The 19,971-nt window shown below is 40.5% G+C and overlaps 2 pseudogenes; one reads left to right on the top strand and one right to left on the bottom strand.

Annotated features, from left to right (window-relative positions):
* Positions 1–19,971, top strand: part of LOC109025815 (fatty acyl-CoA reductase 2-like) — a 306,120-nt pseudogene that overhangs the window by 70,287 nt on the left and 215,862 nt on the right.
* Positions 13,898–19,594, bottom strand: LOC101144405 (guanine nucleotide-binding protein G(q) subunit alpha-like; annotated as a pseudogene).

Genomic DNA, 19,971 nt, shown 5'->3' with positions numbered 1-19,971 from the left:
TGGAAATTCAGTTACTCACCCTTGCAAGCATAAGGATTCCAGATTCTTCAGGGTCCCAAACTTCAGATAACTCTAAAATTGCTACACTATATTCTTCTTTATTTCATGTGTGCCAATTTAAATGTACAAGTCAATCACTAGTGCTACAAATGCAGAAGTAAAGATGTATTTCCACTTCAAGTTTGGTTCACTTTTAATAGTAAAGAACACGTCAATGCAAGGTTTAGATATTAATGCAAGGTTTAGATATAATGTCTAGCTGATTGTTAGACATTAGCTAAAATGGAACTCTTCCTGAGATAGTGTTGCCACATTTTCAAACAAATGGACATCATGTGAAACTTGTAAATTAACTTAAAAATTGCAGTAGTACAGAAAGTTCCCATATACCCTCCCCCCTCAGTATCTTTTTTGTGACCACATCTTACATGAATGTGGTGCATTTGTTATAGTGGTTGAAGCAATAGTGATATCTTCTTCTTAATGAAAGTCTAGAGTTTGCACCAAGGCTCACCCTGTGTTGTTCAGCCTATGGATTTTGACAAACTCGTAATGTCATTCATCATCCAGACAGAAGAGTTTCACACCCAAAACATGACCAATGCTGAACCTATTAATCCCTTTCTTCTTTTCCTAGGACCCCTGGCTACTATAGATCATTTATTTTATTGCCTCTATGGATTTTCTTTCCCAAAATTCTATAGAATTGGAATCATAAAGTATGCAGCCACTTAGGACTAACTGATTTCACTTAGCAACATACATGCAAGATTTCATATCTTTTGTAGCTTAATGGCTTACAAATTTTTATCAGTGAATCGTATTCCATTGGGTCCATGTAATGGTGTGGGTTGGTGCACTCACCACCTGAAGAGCATCTCAGCTGCTTCCAGTTCAGGCAATTACGAATACAGCTGCCCTCATTCTTGTGCAGATTTTGCAATGGGTGTAATTTTAAAATTTAACTGGGTAAATGTTTAGAATTTTAATCAGTTTTTTGTATAATAACACTATGTTTTCCTTTGTAAGAATTAGGTAGAATTCAGTAAAATCTACTGGGCATTTTTTAAAAGGTTATTGTTGATTTAATTTCTATAATAGATACAAGCCTACTCAGATTATCTGAGTCTCCTTTGGGTAGTTAGGGTTTCTGCCTTTGAAGGAATTTTGCTGTCAGATTTGTGAGCATAGATTTATTCTAAGTATTCATTAATTATCTTCTTCATATTCATGGGATCAGCAGGAATGATTCCTCTTTTTATTTACATTATTTATAAATTGTGTCTTCTATCTTTTCTTTGTGGTTAGCCTGGCTGGAGGTTTATCAATTCTGTTTATCTTTTCTAAGAAGCAGCTTTTGGTTTGGTTTTGTTCTCTGTTTATTTTATTATTTCTTATTATAATGAATACATTTTTTTCTATGTTATTGTTGGGTTTACATTACACAATATTTTTTTCTCTAGTTTCCCAAGGTGGAAGGTAAGAAAACTGAATTAAGATTGTTTTTAGTTTTCTAGATAGCATTGTGAATGGAAGTGATGTCACAGAAGTGTGCATTTAATAATCAAAATAATACATATTGTGTATTTTTCACCACAATAATGATTTAAAATCCAGTAATATAGATGGTAAGTGCAGAAGGAGCATATGTAGATTCAGGAACGTTAAACATTGTAACTTTTTTTAAAAAGAGGATATTTACCAGGCCTCTTTCTGTGAGGAGACCCTGTCCTGGAGTGATGCCGTGCATTTGTGTGCTGCCTGGGTGAACACTGCCTACTTCACAGTGATGAGGGTGGCTTAGACAGAGACCCGAGGCTCTGTTCCCCAGGGCTCTCCTGATGGTCTCCTTTACCTTCCTTCACCACCAAGGAGGGTGGCCCAGCAGCAGCCTGTGCTTTCACCCACCTCCTCCGCACACACTAGTCCTTGTCCTCAGCACCCAAGGCTGCCAGAGGTCCTTCAGCAGCTCCCGTGGCTGACAGTGACTCTATGTTTCCTAGATTTCAGGGACCACCTGGAGGGGAGTGGACCAGAGAGACTTCCTCGGAATAGGCTGTGGCTCTTCACAAGGTAAAGTCTTCTTTCTTTGTCTGAGATGGCAATTTTATTTCTTTAGGTTTCTATTTCATTTGAGCTAAGATATGCAAATCTTACCGTGGACATTGTAGATGAGTTACAGAATTTCTTGGTGGGCAAATGTATGTGAGAGCCCATTACCAAACTGGAACTTGGTCCAGATGGCACTCATAGATGACAGCTTCAGTGACAAACTGCATGGCAGAGAGCATTTTCCTCAGGAGAAATGTGTTCTTGAAAATAGTGTTGACTGTGCAACCAAAATCATTTTGAAAATCTTACACAAACTCTTGGGCCTTTCCACAGGTGTCTTCTATGCTTTATTTGGGAGCCAGTGCCTTGAGCGCTATTTCCCAGATGGTTTTCTAATGTCACCAACTGAAGAAAAGACCCATGCACACAGGACACAGCATGATCTGATGCTCACAGCGTTTTCCTTCCTCTCTGAAAACGGACTCAGTGATTCTGGCAAGCGGTACTTACTCTGAGATCACCCGTTTGCTAAGGAAAAATCTTAGTACTGAGAAAGGTGACACTTTCCTCCCTGCTTTTGCTGGAGAGACACTTTGGTTATGAGTTATTTCTAGCATAACACAGTTTATTTCAGAAGTCCAGCTCAATAGCAGACCAAGGCATGAACAACACATGAACATTTATGTTGGGAAAATATATATTGTATGTCTGCTTGAACTGTGGGTTCTTGATTAATACAAAACTGGTTGATGAAGGTTGTTACCTTCAGGAAAATGCAAATCTAGTGGAGGGACAAAACTCACAGTAACAGTATTTCATCATAGCCACCATGAGGCAGTACATTATGAAGCATGTCAGTGATGAATGACTGGCAGGCTGGTCTGTCATTGAAGCTACACTCTGTTTCTAGCTTCTGTTGCTTCTGCTGTCTCTCTCCTAACATCTGCATATTCCTCCACTTTGTGGTGGAGGAAGCATTAGGGCTGATATAGGGGATTTCCAGTGAGTGTATAATTCAGTGCAGAATTGGCAGGAATATATTCCATGGTTAGGAGCTGGAGAAAGTAAGAAATAAAAATAGACCTTGAAGAATGGGTAGGATTTTCAAAATCAGAGATAAAGACGCAAGAAAGAGAATTCACTTTTTCAAGTTTCTAAGCAATCATATTTACATGCATAGACATTTTGCTGGTTTCTGTCTTACTAGTGTATACTACACTGTGTCTAATCACTCTGAAGGCTGGTATTTCGGGTCTGTTCCAGACACTCAGGAATCATTTGTTCAGCTTGTTCTATATGCTGGAAACTGTTGCAGGGATGGATATATGCAGTCCTTGTCCCAAAGCAGCTTATGACTCCAAGAGCAAGGGATAGAATATGAACATGTGTCTTAGGGTTACTTCTAGAGGTAAGAATGAGTTCTGTGGGCAGATGCATACAGGAAGTGGGGAGAGGGAGAATGAGATACAAACTATCCAGGCAGGAGGCATTGCAGTAATCAAAGTGAACTATGAGAGAAGCCTGGGGTGTTGTAAAAAGAAATAAACTTTGTCATAAGTGGAATGATCAGACAAGTCTTAGAAGGCTGTATTGCAGCCACAGTTCTGATTGGCTACCAATCAGAAGAAGAAGGAAACGAGAACTCTTCTTGGCTTGAGTACCTGAGTAAAGGATCTAACCATTCCCAGACAGGCGGCCCACAAGAGAGAAGCAGGTTAGAAGGAAATACCACGAGTTGTGTTTTGGTCATGTTAGGTAGAGGACATTTGAATGCAGAGTAAGTCAAACTCTTAGGGCAGGGGAGTCAAGAATGCTCCATTGCAGTGGTGTCAGCAAAATGGCAGGGAAGGCAGCTCTAAGCTCCCATCCTTCCACAGGAATGTTGAATAAACAACCAGACACTGTCAGAACCAACTTTGTGAGAACCGGGAAAATAATCAAAGGTGTACGGCAACTAAAAGAATGCTGGATCAACACAAAGGAAACTTAAAAATGATATGAAAGCTGTGTGGCCTTTTTGCTTGTCCCACAAGTCCAGCTTGGTGATAGTCTTGAAGACGGCAGGCTGGATTCCCCAGGCTGGGACCCTTATCCCTGGTTCCAGAGAGGAGAGCAGATCTGATTCACAAATGATTATGCTTGTCTGTTTTAATCTTTCCAGAGGCTGTCTGAACAAGGTATTCATCATCTCTGTTTTACCTGACCCAGAAACCATTCTGCTAGGAAAAACAGTGGGCATTGCTTGAAAACAGTGTTCTGTGTTTGAAAAACCCACAGGCACCTTGGGCTGGTGGGAATGTAAAATGGCGCCTCTTCTGGATCATCGTTTGGCAGTTTCTCAAAAGGTCAAACATATAATCACTATTTGATCCAACAATTCTACTCCTAGGTATATCCCCAAAAGAATTGAAAACAAGGACGCAAACATACGCGTGTACACTAATGTTTATAGAAAAAATATTCACAATAATCAAAAGGCAGATACAACCCGTGTCCAATAACAGAAGAATGAATAAACAGTGTGATATAAACATAAATGGAATATCTAGCCATGAAAAGGAATTAAGTATTGATACATATTGCAACATGGATGAATCTTGAAAACATTTTGCTAAATGAAACGTCAGACACAGAACACATATTGATGCTTTCACTTATATTAGGTACATAGAACAGGCAATTATAGAGATAAAAAGTAAATATACAGCTTGGGGCTGAAGGAAGGGTGAAATTATAAGTTACTGCTTAATGAGTATAGAGTTTTAAGTTGATGAAATATTTTGGAGATAGTTTGTGGTGATGGTTGCAAACCACGTAAATGTCATTAATACCATTGATTTGTACACTTAAATTGCTGAAATTGCAAATTTTATACACACAACCCTGACATATTGCCAGGATTAAAAAAATAGTAACAAAAATAGTGAAATAAGGAAGAATGATTTCCTAGACAAGCACGAAAATCCCTTGTAAGATAAGTCTTCAAAACCCTCTCCAAAATGATGCAAAATTAAGCTACTTTTACATTTTTAAAAGAAAATGCATGTAATCTTAACATCAAAACCCTTAACTAAAAGTAAGCATTTCTGATTGGAGTGTAAATTAGTTCAACCATTGTGGAAGACAGTGTGGCAATTCCTCAAAGACCTAGAACCAGAAATATCATTTGACCCAGCAATCCCATTACTGGGTAGATACCCAAAGGAATATAAATCCTTCTATTATAAAGATACATGCAGGTGTATGTTCATGGCAGAACTATTCACAATAGCAAGACATGGAATCAACCCAAATGCCCATCAGTGACAGATGAGATAAAGAAAATATGGTACCTATACACCATGGACTACTATGCAGCCATTTGCAGGGACATGGATGGCATTGGAAGCCGTTACCCTTAGTAACTAATGCAGTAACAGAAAACCAAACACCGCATGTTCTCACTTATAAGTGGGAACTGAACGATGAGAACACATGGACATATGCGGGGGGAACAACACACACTGGGGCCTATCAGGAGATGGGGCAAAGGAGAGCATCAGGAAGAATAGCTAATGGATGCTGGGCTCAATACCTAGGTGATGGGATGATCTGTGCAGCAAACCAACCCGACACACATTGACCTGTGTACCCTGCACATCCTGCACATTTGTACCCCTAAACTTAAAAGTTGAAGAAAAAAGGCCGGGCGCGGTGGCTCACGCCTGTAATCCCAGCACTTTGGGAGGCCGAAGCAGGTGGATCACGAGGTCCAGAGATCGAGACCATCCTGGCTAACACGGTGAAACCCCGTCTCTACTAAAAAGAAAAATACAAAAAATTAGCCAGATGTGGTGGTGGTGGGGGGTGCCTGTAGTTCCAGCTACTCAGGAGGCTGAGGCAGGAGAATGGTGTGGACCCGGGAGGCGGAGCTTGCAGTGAGCCGAGATGGCACCACTACACTCCAGCCTGGGCGACAGAGCGAGACTCCGTCTGAAAAAAAAAATTTTTTTGAAGAAAAAAGTAAGCCTTTAATAAAGCTCTTAAAGAGATATTTTAAAATAAAGGAATTTTTAAAAACAAAATATAACCATAACAGCAAGCTCCCTAATCTCTTTCCTGGGCATCTCTGACCTGAGAGTCCTGCTGAACCCCCAGCTGCTCCCCGAGGCCGCCCCACAGCCCCCTTAACACTCCAGCCTGTCCGTCATGTTCAGAAGGAGCTGCTCAATCAGTCCTGGTGTCTTTCTCAGCCCCTTCCAATTCTCTTTCTCACCTTTGGCCTAACCAGCAGTTCTGAATCCTGGAATGGGTTGGGTAGAAAGCTGTGCTTGCTCACAACTTACTGTTTTTGACCCTGTCACAAATGTGTGTTCATTATGTAAATGTTCTGTGACTGCTTACTTGCTCAATCAGGCTGTCTATAGATAAAGAAAAAGGCCCATCTCCCTGTTCTGATTTGTGTGCAAAACTCCCAATATGGAAACTGGTAACTGCTTACTTAGAGATTAATATACAGCACTGTCATTTATTTTATTATGCAGTCTTTATTTTTCTAGAACTTTGAGAAGATAACACATAAGTTCATATTAACATATAATCAAAAGACTTAATGTATATAAATGCACACAACATGCAACAAGATAATTTGGGGAGCAGCATGGAATGTGGAGAAGAAGACAATAGGAGAGATCAAATAAAGCCAGGAGTAGAGTTAAATACAAATGCATATACTGCCTATTTAAAATGGGTCGAAATTTTGACTCTAAACTTTCTTGCAGAAAACTCTGAAAAGCTGGCATATACATTTATATAATTTGCAAGCTGCAGGACAATGCAGGCTGTGTGCCTAACTCCCTGATGGTAAGATAATGCAGATGTCCCCAGTGATAGGAGGTAGTAAGCCAATTTTGTTTTTGTTTCCTCTCTAATGATGTATTCTGAATGACGTTTTCTGCAGTGGCATGCTCTTAAGCCCATAGCCAGAGTAATATGCACTTCCCAGCATGTTAGCTGCGACACCCTCCTTTCCATTCCACTCAGGAGAACATACTGGATTACAGACGAGTGAGAATAATGTTGAATGATTAACTTTCTTAAGTAATTTCTTAACTCTAACATTAATAAAATTAAGACTTACAGCTGGTTGCAGTGGCTCACGCCTGTAATCCCAGCACTTTGGAAGGCCAAGGCAGGCAGATCACTGGAGATCGGGAGTTCGAGACCAGCCTGACCAACATGGAGAAACCCTGTCTCTACTAAAAAAAAAAAAACAAAATTAGCCGGGCATGGTGGAGGCTGAGGCAGGAGAATCACTTGAACCCAGGAGGCGGAGGTTGCAGTGAGCCAAGATCACACCATTGCACTCTAGCCTGGGCAACAAGAGCCAAACTCCATCTCAAAAAAAAAAAAAAGACCCACAAACTTTGATCCTTCAGCATTAGTAACAGATTACTCAAATATTTTCATATTCCGACATAATGTTTGAGAAACATAATGTTTGTGAACAGCGTTAAATTATACAAAATCTAGTTATGTACATAGGAGTTATCAGTAAGGATATTTCTCAGTTTTTTTCCAGAATGCATTAAAAAAAAAAGTAAATCAATTATTGGCTTCCTTTAGATTGTGTAGAGAAATAAGTACAGTAAATATCTCACTTCCCACACTTCCTTAACCTTCCCTGCTCCTGCAGGCTGAATATTATTATCTGCTGCTTTACATGGCCTGATAGTATTTGGGTATTAACAATATGATTGTGCACTGCTATTGCCTCAAGAGTGGTCCGGCTCTTTGAATGCGTTGGAAAAAACAAACAAAAACTCTCTTAAACGTGATACTGTATTTCACCAGCAGAGGGCAAGCTACACTCAGTTGTGCCTATATGTGACGAATTCTGTACAAAGATTTCGTACACAAGCCATAAAGGCCATTTCTTTCTAATTGAAGTAAGTAGCCAGAAATCTAATAATAGCTAAAGAGATCGATCCGATTAAGCTTTAATTTGAGTTCATCTTGGTCTCAAGGGGATTGAATTTAGTGGGTGGAACACAGCAACAAGAGGCAGACATGCAAGGACTGGGGTTGGCAGTACCTGGAAATATCTTCTTCCCCCTGGGGAAGAAAGATTTTAAAAGGCTAGAAAGTCACCTGGGCCTCAGCGTAGTGGGCTGGTCTTGAAATTTAGCTGGACTTTAGGCAGTAAAATCATGTCCTGGACCATTGTGGCTGAGGCAAGTAAAGACTGAAAAATCAGTGGAAAAACTTGGAGCTTGGGGCTGAGAACTGTCAAGAGATGAGATACCCATTTGGTGGGATGTGGGTCTGAATTCAGGGACAGGCTCAATAAGTAGGCAATGGGACCCCTGTGCAGGAAGCGCCTCTATCCCAACAGCCAAACAGATTAGGAGGATCTTGCTGGGATGAGGTCAATGTCTGCATGAATTCCCCCAGACAGAACAGTCTCTATTCTTTAGTACTGGCTCAGTCATGCACCTTGACCCTAAAGCCAGAGTCTGATGGCCCCACTCAGTGCCTCCAGCCCTGTTCCATGACAGGACACACAAAGCATTCTCGATTCAAGCCTAATGCTCTCCAGCACCTTCCTGGCATGCCCTGTGGAAAATGGACAGATTTTGTAAAATATGCTGTCCTCTATTTGCAGCCCTCTAGCTGGACTGTCGTGGCCCCCTTTCTGCACACTGAAGGGGATCTCTGACACTGACACCTGTCGGTACTATGTCTCAACCTGCTGACCCATTGGAAGCTACTTTGGATGACCTCCAAAGTGGGACATTTTATGCTTTCCAAAAAGGGAGAAAATTGACTCAGGAATTGTCCACATGATTTTCAGCTCCTGAAATACTTCAATGACATAATAAATATTTTAAATGATTAGAGTTATTATGAAAATGTTAATGAACTTTAAAAATCCATCAGTTTGAATTAACAATGTTATTTTAGATTTCTTTTGGTACCATGATGAAATTTTATTTATAATACCATTTTTTTTTGGCTTAACTTAAGGTCTTTACATCTTGTTATATTATTCAAGTTCTCATAATTTTATGAAATTTAGAAATAGTTCTCCGATTATGAATCCTCTCTGTTAGCTAAATTTAATTGTTAGTATAGTATATTCTTTTCCCTTTTCTTTTCTTTCTTTCTTTTCTTTTTTTTTTTTTTTTTTTTTTTTTGAGATGGAGTTTTGCTCTTGTTGCCCAGGCTGGAGTGCAATGGTGCGATCTCGGCTCACTGCAACTTCCGCCTCCCAGGTTTGAGTGATTCTCCTGCTTCAGCCTCCTGAGTAGCTGGTATTACAGGTGTGTGCCACAACGCCCGGCTAATTTTTTGTATTTTTAGTAAAGACAGGGTTTCTCCATGTTGGCCAGGCTGGTCTTGAACTCCTCACCTCAGGTGATCCACCTGCCTCGGCCTCCCAAAGTGCTGAGATTACAAGAGTGAGCCATTGTGCCTGGCTTCTTTTCCCTTTTCATACTACATCATTAAAGTGAGCCATACTGGCCACTATAAAGTAGTTCTCATTGAGATACTGCAGGTGCATGTTTTGGTTATAAAATTGTTCTCATATAAATATCACGACTAATATATTAGACCTATGCTGTAAAGGCAAAATTATACACTATGGCTTTGTTCTTGCCATTAATTACCTTTTTGAAAATATTTTATTACATTCTAGTGGAAAAAGATTTCTCTCAGTCAGCAGAGCAAATAAATACCGTAAGATCTATAGTGTGATCAACGTATTCTGTCTTCAATAAATATGAAATAAAAAAGACATGAAAAGGCATGAAGACAAAAGTCCAAGGTTTAGGGATTAATTTGTGTGTGGCTGCCAATTACAGAAATTAACGGAGACATTTTGTTGCTTGACACTACTTTATAGATTGTGCTAGAAAATGTAGTGGTCAAATTTTAATGTTTTTATGATTGTCATACTGTGATGACTGTGAGAATGAGAATCACAACCTCCAACTACAGGACAGGAGCCATAATTGACAAGGGTTCTGTTATATCCCTGCACTCTGAAATTCATTGCCACCTTTGCAGCAAGACCACTCTACCTATGGGTTGCTCCCGGTCAGTGACTGAGCACAACAAGATACTTACAGCTGCCCCTGGGAGATGAGGGATTCCTTTGACAGATGACTGGCTCAAGACTCCCAAACAGCCTTACCAAACCTTCTTAGACATCGCAGCAATCCGGAATGCTTCCACCCAGCATTCCTTCCCTCTTCCCTCTCTCCTTCACTCATGGTGGACATCCATTGTGCTCTGACAGCTCTCCCAGCCCTACCCAGATCTGCCCCCCATTCTCTCTCATGGGCATTTTGCACATTTAATTCTGTTTTGGCATTTGCTTCTCCGAGGACCCAGATGAAAACACATATGATCAAGGGTATAGTTTTCAAGTTAGCATGTCTAAATGACTTTAAACCAAACTACATTCTATATCTATCTCTGATAATATTTTTGTAGTATCTGATAATTACAAAAGAAACACATGTTCATTAGACAAAATACAGAAAACATGTAAGCCTTGCACTTTTTTATGCCAATGTTTTTATGATCTTGAGTATTCAATAATGGTGGAAATTTATTTGTGTCACAGAAACCTGTCTTACCCTGGCATGTCTTGGGAACCACATTTAAAAGTCGATTTTCATAAATTATTGGTAAAATAAACTCATACATCTACACTATGCAACTGTGCAATATAAACATACTGTTACATTTCTTTACATGGAGAAATTTTCATGCTGCCTTACTAAGTTTAAACACTAAAACAGAAAGAAAGCCCGGGAGGATTCACACCAAAATGCTAACTTTGATATTTTGAGTAGCTACTTTGGGATTTGCGGTGTTTTTGTTTTATTTTCTTGCTTATCTCTGTTGTTTGAATAATAAAGGCGGATATTTCATTGCTATCCTAGGCTTAAGCATCTTTTTTAGGGTAGTTTAAAATAGATACTCTTATCTTGGGTGCTTCATTCATCTGGAGAACATGGCATGCTTCCTTTTCAGTTAAGTCACAAATTTGACAATTAACTGATATTGTTGGTTGACATGTCTTTGATTATGATGTAATACATATTTCAGGGAAAAATGCTTTTCAAAAGTATTTTCCATTAGGAAATATCATTAGTATTAGTGTATATCAGACTATAACAAGAAACAGAAATTTCATTATCCCATTGCTCTTTTTATGATGCTAAATAAGTAGTCCCCCTAGCAGCCCAGATTTATGTTACCAAAAAATCAGTACACTTTGGTTTGTCAAATTAAAATTCAGAAGACTCGAGGGCCCAGATCTGTCTCTAACTATGTGCGAGAAGTCAGATGAACTTTCACACAGCCTTTCTCCAACAAGCGAGATTATGACTTCTGAGGTCTCATTCAACCGTTTCATTCCATGATTCCAAATAACCATTTTTGCTTTTTGAATGGGTGATAATAGCAGATAGAAACTTGTGGTAAAAATGGGCCCTTCAGCCGGGTGTGGTGGCTTACACCTGTAATCCCAGCACTTTGGGAGGCCAAGGTGGGCAGATTACAAGATCAGGAGTTCAAGACCAGCCTGGCCAACATGGTGAAACCCCGTCTCTACTAAAAATACAAAACTTAGCTGGGCATGGTGGTGCGTGTGTGCAATCCCAGCCACTTGGGAGGCTGAGGCAGGAGAATTGCTTGAACAGGGACCTGGGAGGCAGAGGTTGCGGTGAGCCAAGATTGTGCCACTGTACTCCAGCCTGGGCTACAGAGTGAGACTCTGTCTCAAAAAAACAAAAAACAAAAAACAAAAAACTGCCCTTCTTTTTCACTCAGGGACAGGTTCCCCCAACAGGAAACACCCTCAAGCTAGTACAAGTCCAGGGGTTTTGTTGTAAGAATAGAATAATTTTATAGGTATCCAAGGAAAGAAACCAAAAGTATGGTCAGTCTGCATTTGTTTAGAACTGGAAAGTAAAAGCTCAGACTATTTCTGTAGGTTCTCATGTATCTTAAAAGGAGGCAAGGCAGAGAAGATCTATTGGCAGCTCTGCTATTAATTCTTCAGTTTCTCTAGTTAACCAGTTACATTATTATTAAGTAATAATAATTATTATTGTGATTATTAAGTGTGATTTATATTATTATTAAGTGTGATTATTATTAAGTGTGAGTCATTAAAAAATAGAGGAGGTTGCATAGGCATTTCCGGCAGTTAAGAAATCAATCATCTATCCATCCATCCGTTTAGCTATATACTTTGAGATGCTCAAATCACTCATTTTCCCAGCTGCCAGGAGTGTTGGAAGTGCTGAGAATGTTGTTGTTAGCTGATGGCTCACAGATGAAGGGAGGCGGCTTGCCCAAGTAGGTCACCGGTTCCAACTTTAAATGTATAACAAATATGGGGAGGGAGAAACAATCTTAGGGGTTGAAAGTCAGCATTTCCATACACCGATGGTCCAAGCATTCTGGGCCATAATTGACAACATGATGAATAATTTTCCTTGCTGAGCATACTCCTTGGCCCAACAATGCTATTTAAACCAACTTATCCCAAGGCACTAATGAAGGATGTGCACAGATGTTTGGCTATTGAGATGTTTATTCAGTGTGGTCAGTGAAGAAATAAACTAAGTATCCAAGAGCAAAGGGTTTGTTGAGTAATGCCTACTATGGAATATAACACAGCTGTTAGAAATGAGGTGGTATCCACTTTCTTGACATGAAAACTGATCTCAGTAAGGACCGAGTGAAGGAGGCAGGTTAGGAAACACATGTATAGTAGGCTCCTAATTTTATTTGTTCAAATCATTTTATAAGTGCGTAAGAAACACTTGGAGAATTATATGTCAAAATACTAACAGTGATTACCTCTGTGTAGTGGTGAGTGGGATTAGATAGGATTTTAATTCCTCTTGACATTGTGCGTTTATTGAATGCTTTATAGAGAACACATGCTTACTGTGTTAGCAAAAGGCCAATATATATATATTTTTTTGAGATGGAGTTTCGCTCGTGTTGCCCAGGCTGGAGTGCAATGGCATGATCTCAGCTCACTGCAACCTCCGCCTCCCAGGTTCAAGCAATTCTCCTGCCTCAGCTCTCCAAGTAGCTGGGATTACAGGTGCCCACCACCACACCCGGCTAATTTTGTATTTTTGGTAGAGACGGGGTTTCTCCATGTTGGTCAGGCTGGTCTCGAACTCCTGACCTCAGGTGAGCTGCCTGCCTCGGCCTCCCGAAGTGCTGGGATTACAGGTGTGAGCCACCGCGCCTGGCTGGCTATTCTTATACTTGAGAGTTGGCTGACTAATTAGTACCTGAGTCCTAATGCGACAAAGTCACTTTCTGGTGCTGCTCAAGACGGTGTTGACAAGAAGCATCATGATCATGAAATGAAAGAATGTCTACTATGGCAGGGTAACCAGGAAATAGGAATCCAGACACTTCTGTCTCTCTTTTATTTATTTTTCTTTGTTATTATTTTAGTTTTTAGAGTTTCTAGCTAAAAACAGAGCAGAAATCTTTGTAAAACACACACACACATATACACACAAACACATGATAATTTTCCATGTGCTACTTCTTTAGATTTTTCAAAAATCCCCTCTCATCACAAAAATCCTTCTGCAGACCGTAAACACATGAAGATCTTTCAAACATTCATTCCACTAGCTTTCCTCCTTAGAAGCATTATATTTTCGATCACATTTTAAAATACTAACATTGTAACAACAGAATTCAAATGAAATAAAACATATTGTAAAAAGATAGGTGTTTTGTTTGAAATAATGGTGTTTATTTTACAATGCATATAATTAGGTCAAATTGTAAAAAGCATTTTTTTCCCCACACAAGAAATTTCATAAAGTATGCACACAGGTTATCCGGAATGCAATAAGCCTTTTCCACCAGTTTTAATGCACCTTTTGTACCAAAGGGCAAACCTATCACTAATGGCTCGTGGTGGCTTAAAAAGAAAAACAAGCATAGTATTAAGAGAAATGCTGCAAGATGTGTCTATGAAGAGTACTACAGTGAGTTGTTAGGGCCAGGGGCACGTGGTCTTACAAAGGCTGTCCCAGGAAATGCCCGGCCTCATCCTCTGAGGAGGTCTCCGTTTTGGAAAACAGCTCACGTTCTTTTCGGGTTTGTTCATTCCTGGATATTCCTAGTTTTACTGTGTGGGAGCTGGCGGCTTTCCCTTTGGTTTTAGGGGATTACTACGTCTGGTGCACCCTGCTGTTTTCTTCTTGTCCCGAATTGTTCTCTGCTGTTCCTGCAGCCTCCTTTCCCACTGCTGGAAAGCAATTTGTCAACATGACTATCAAATCATCTTACCCTTTATGCTGTTCAGCTAATATGAGAATTAAAGCAAGTTTTTTACTGTAATATACTAATATCGACAACAATTGTAACAGCTACCCTATGTCAAGCACTTATCATGTACCAGGTGACTTGGAAAGTCCTCAGTATGTGATGAAGCTTTTTTTTTTCTTTCATTATGCAGCCCTTTCTTCCCATTATTTATTTTTTTTTTGCAAATAAGTCATTTTGACCCAAATCCAGCATAAATAGCTTTTCACCAATTCCTAACTTAAGACAACTAAAATTTACAGTCACGTGGCAGTATAAATTTTAAAATTACAGTTCGTACACTTTGACATTCAAGATAGTCTGAAGTACAAAAAAGTAAATTGCCCTTTAGCTGAATTACCTTTTTAAAATAGGCCTGCTAGTTAATCTACCCAAAAAAAAATGCAAGTTTCACATGTTCTTCAAATTCCTTTTGTAGTTGTCATCTGCTAGTAAACAATATATGCAGGTTCCTAAAAAATTTTTTTCCAGTCTATTCATGACATTCAACAGGGCTTTTTATATGGAAATGTTAAAAACAAGAACTTCTAGGAGATTTATTTATTTTTGAATGGGTGTGTTATTTCCCTTTGTTTCAGATATGAGGCACAAACTTCTGAATTTAAGCTCTGTAAGGCATAGTAGAAACTTCCAATTTACAAATAAGGAATTCTCTGGGGGTTAGAACTGCCATGTCATGCAAAAAGGGAAAAATCATCTGTAAACTGCTACACTGCAATGTGTTAAGTCAGTCATGAAATGGCTGATGCCTTGGTATGCAGAAGAAAGGTTTCTGTGTTTTATGTTTTTGTTTTTCAATAAGACATGCCCAAGTCACCATAAAACTCACCACAGGCCTCCATTACCTAAGCATCAACAATAGGAGGCCAGTGGCACACGCTTACAACGCTTGCAATCACAATATAATATAAAGCATGAGTAAACTTTGTTTTTATACAAAACTGAAAAGAATCCCATCTCGCCCCTAGCCCCTTCAATAAAACCCCAAAGAAACAAAAAAGAAAATCCTTTAGCTTCGATTGACTGGTGTGGCTAAAATTAGGTTTCTATGCATCACTGCTGCTAGGGTGATCAATTTTTTCCTTTCTCAAGAGAAGGGATCTTGTCATGCACCCTACAGGAACAGTGAAGCCACAAACCTCAATTCTGCATAGCAAATTCCATCCCAATTTCATAATGACAAATATAACAATCTTTCCCTGTTTTGCTCAGCTTCTTCAAGCTTTGAGATCAGGTTTAATTGACTACATCTACTATAGCTCTATTAAATAGAATATCTTGATTCCCTAAAACCGTAACACTTATGATCTTGTGATGAGGTTTTCTCTATACACACTGTAGGCCTTGAAATGTTGTTGTTTAATTTTTTTTTTTTTTGCTGCACCAAATTTAAGAACGCCCTTTCAGGCAAGCAGTGGTCTCTAGCTGTTAAAACATTTCCTTAGTGGATCACAATAGCTTCTAAAACTGCCTTTCTAGTAAAGGCCATCAGAGAGGTAATACTAAACTGTGCATTTGCCAAATAAGAATATGAATTGTATAAAAGCTCATATTCCAATCCTAGATCAAATGGCAAAAGTTCCACTAAGTTGGTTTCCATGTTTGTATAAAAGCTCCGACTGATTTTATGTATTTTGCTATGAAATTACCTTTGGGTCTTATAATCAGTATACCTCTACTCAGGAATGTGCAAATGATTTTATACAGCATGACGCTAGTACCGCTCTGTATGATAGTAAGGTTTTTTTTCTTCTTTTTTAAATAGAAATAAAATATCCCTAGTCAGAAATAAACTGACAAATTTACATTCTCCTCTCTTAAAAAAGTAAATAAAATAACATTATTCAAAATGTGAATTAGCTATAGACATACAATTACATAGATACATATTGATACAGCACATTCAATCTGCCAAAAAATTAATGATTACAAAGCCAGTATGGATGCTGCAATATCAAGAGAGATGTACATACAATGATTAGAGCATTTGTAATTGCACTATACCTACAGGTAGTCTGTTTGTTAAATTACAGGTGCTTTCTGAGCAAGGGGAAAAAAAAGTAACCTGTGTTGTTTGAGGCTGGGAGAATCAAGGATGAGAACATCTCATTACTGTTTGATGGCTTTGGTACTCATCTAACAGGCTGTGATTTTTCTCCCTCCCCGTTTTGTTGTTCCAAAACAGTGATTTATATGGAAGTTTAGACTAGTGCCAAATACCACTATAGTTAAAATGAGACCAGTATCATGGCCTAATTCTGACGTCCCAGCAGCTTTAAACAATCATGATTTATTTTCTTAAATCAAATTTCAACTCAAGCTGCTTGACAGAAGCTTGTCAATACATGTGCTGTATTTTTTTTTTGCATTTGTTAAAAAATTGCACATATAGAATTCCAAACATTTCTCTTGGTAGGTTCAGTTACACAAATACATGTTCTATAGAACACTGAGAGGTTACTTTTGAGTTAAATCCACAAATCTTCCGTAAGTTCAACCTAATCAGTTACCAGTTCAAGAAGATGTTGAAGGTAGTAAACTAGCAGGAACTTCAGATTTAGGAAATTAAAGGTGTCAGAATAATACTATCAACCAATGTTCCTGGCAGACTTAACGGAACTTAAAGAACCATTGAGAGTAAAACTGGTTTCAAATAAAGAGACATAAACAGATTTCCTGTTAAACCTCACAGGATACTTTTTACATTGCCTGTTTGGACACTGAACATGGGACGTGAACACTAACAACGTCATCTTAAGGACAAAGAAAAGAATGGACCATGAGAATCAAATTTACAGTTACAACTGTTTGGCAATTGGCATTTCTGGTTCATTCTCAGCCAGTCATTTTAGGCTTCACAGTCTTACTCTCTTACATTTTAAGATACCAGCTTTTATTTTTTAAGTTCTTATTCATTTTATTTGACAAAAAGCCAGCTTTGGCAACACATACCCATAATAAAAGTCATTTTAAAATTGTGGCCCAAACACTAAGGAAAAAAAAAAAAAGAAAGGAAAAGCTTGAACAACAACAATAAAAAATTAAGAACAACCTCTAAAAAGTTTCTGGGTAGCAGCCATTAGGGTAATGTAGTGTGTGTTGGCATCTTTTTTTGGCATCTGCAATTGAAAGAGAGGGTAAGAAAAAGAAGAAAAGAAGGGAGGAAAGACAATGGCACGTGGCATTTCAAAAGGACTCCTGCGTGTCTTTGATCCTGCCTTCTGCATATTTCTCTGAGCAACCAAGCTATGACTGAAGGTAAACATCTAGAAGAAATGACATTTAACTGTTAGGTGGGCATCCATTGTCCCAGTCCAAAGTGAGACAAGACAGTATATTCTATTAAAAAAGAAACTATGTGTGTATCCAGAGCAACACATTTAAAACCATAGTATTAATACGTATAATCCTTCAGCAAAAACTACAAACTTATATTAAGCTGATGATGGCTTAAATCGAAAGATGTGTCCTGACTGTAACATTTGAGAGAAAAACTTGACCAAGAATGGAACTAGGATAAAGGCCACTGTAACCTGGGAAAAAAATCAGGAGGGAGCTATGAATTAGGGGGGAAAAAAAGGGAAATCAGCTTTGTTTTGCTCCGTAGAAAAGAAAAAGAGAGAAAGAGAGAGAGAGAAAGAAACAAGTCTTATCTTTGCGAGTGCATGACTGATAATTTAAAATACATTGACTCACAAGGTTTTGCCTAAAAAAAAGATAGAGAGGAAATGTGCTGGGACTGTACTTCAGCATCCTCTGTTTTTCCTCTGAATAGTTTAAATAAAATCATAATGTTTACTACAAACTCTGTGGACACGCTCACACAGAGTCCAGGATGGCAATAAACTAGTATTATGCAAATTGTTTTCCACAGAAATACAGTCCCTCTTGTGTATCTTCAATAGCCCACCAGGGAAGGGCAGGGTGGGTGTCTAGGAGGCACAACTAGACCAGATTGTAATCCTTCAGGTTCAACTGGAGGATGGTGTCCTTGACGGCGGCAAACACAAGGCGGATATTCTCGGTGTCTGTGGCGCATGTGAAGTGGGAGTAGATAATCTTGTCACTGTCTGGGTTCAGGTCCACGAACATCTTCAGAATGAATTCTCGGGCTCCCTGGGCATCTCTCTGGGGTCCATCATATTCTGGGAAGTAGTCGACTAGATGGGAATACATGATTTTCTCCTCTGGAAGATCTTTCTTGTTTAAGAACAGAATAACCGAGGAGTTCTGGAACCAGGGATACGTGATAATTGTACTAAGAGAGCCTTGCTTTCCTCCATTCGGTTCTCATTGTCTGACTCACGAGAACTTGATCATATTCACTAAGCGCTGCTAGAAACATGATAGAGGTGACATTTTCAAAGCAGTGTATCCATTTTCTTCTCTCTGACCTTTGGCCCCCTACATCGAACATTCTGAAAATGACAGTTTGTAAGTCAAAGGGGTATTCGACGATCCCTGTGGTGGGGACTCGAACTCTAAGCACATCTTGTTGCGTAGCCAGGGTCAGCTACGCGGTCCAAGTCATTAAGATAGTATTTGGTAGAGTCAGATAATTGATATTCTCGTCGTCTATCATAGCATTCCTGGATTCCAGGATCATTCCATAAACTCTTTACTGCATCTACATATGGATTCTCAAAAGCAGACACCTTCTCCACATCAACTTCTCGAACTAATTGTGCATGAGCTCATACTTGTATGGGATCTTGAGTGAGTCTATGGCTCTGATCATGGCCTGCATGGCCGTGAAGATGTTCTGATACACCAGCTTGGTGAAGCCCCTTTTGTCTTCATCAGAGTATCCTGACCCATGGATGATTCTCAGCTGCTTGATAAACGTACTCTTGCCACTCTCTCCTGTCCGGAGCAGCGGCAGCTTGAGCTCCCGGCGGGCGTCCCGCTTGTTCCTGCGGAGCTGCCGCTCGATCTCGTCGTTGATCCGCCGGGCTTCCTTGGCCTCCTCGCTCAGGCAGCACGCCATGATGGACTCCAGAGTCATTCTTCTCAAAGTGCCTCCGCTGCAGCCCCGCCGGCACCCCCTGCTCACAGCGCGCACACACGCCCTCCCGCCCTCGCTCCCCCGAGGCAGCGGTGGCCGCCGAGCCCCCGCCGCCCGGGCGCGCGTCCGGGACGAGCTCCGGGAACCGCCGCGGGGGCGGCGGCCAGGGCCGGGGACACCAGGTGGGCTGGGGGCGCGATGGAAGCTGATGGTCTGGGCCGACGGGAGAAGCGAGGCGGGCGCGGGAGGCGGGCGCGGGAGGCGGGCGCGGGCGGCGGGCGGCGGGCGGCGGACGGCGGGCGGCGGGCGCCGGGCGCCGGCTCGGGGGGCGCGTGAGAGAAGGCCGCCGAGCCCGGCCTCGCTCAGACGCCCTCGCCTCGGCCCGCCTAGCCCGCTGAGCCGCCGCCGCCGCCTGCGAGGCCCCCTACGCCGTGCGCCTGGCGGCGAGAGCTCATCCACCGGGGTGTCCCCGCAGCGAGCGGCCGCCGACGGCTCCCCGCGCCCGGCACGCCGGCTCCTCGCCGCCGCCTGACACGGCTCCCGGG

Source organism: Gorilla gorilla, chromosome 11 (genome assembly GCF_029281585.2).
Source record: "Gorilla gorilla gorilla isolate KB3781 chromosome 11, NHGRI_mGorGor1-v2.1_pri, whole genome shotgun sequence".
NCBI lineage: Eukaryota > Metazoa > Chordata > Mammalia > Primates > Hominidae > Gorilla > Gorilla gorilla.
This window is presented reverse-complemented; position numbering and strand designations above follow the sequence as displayed.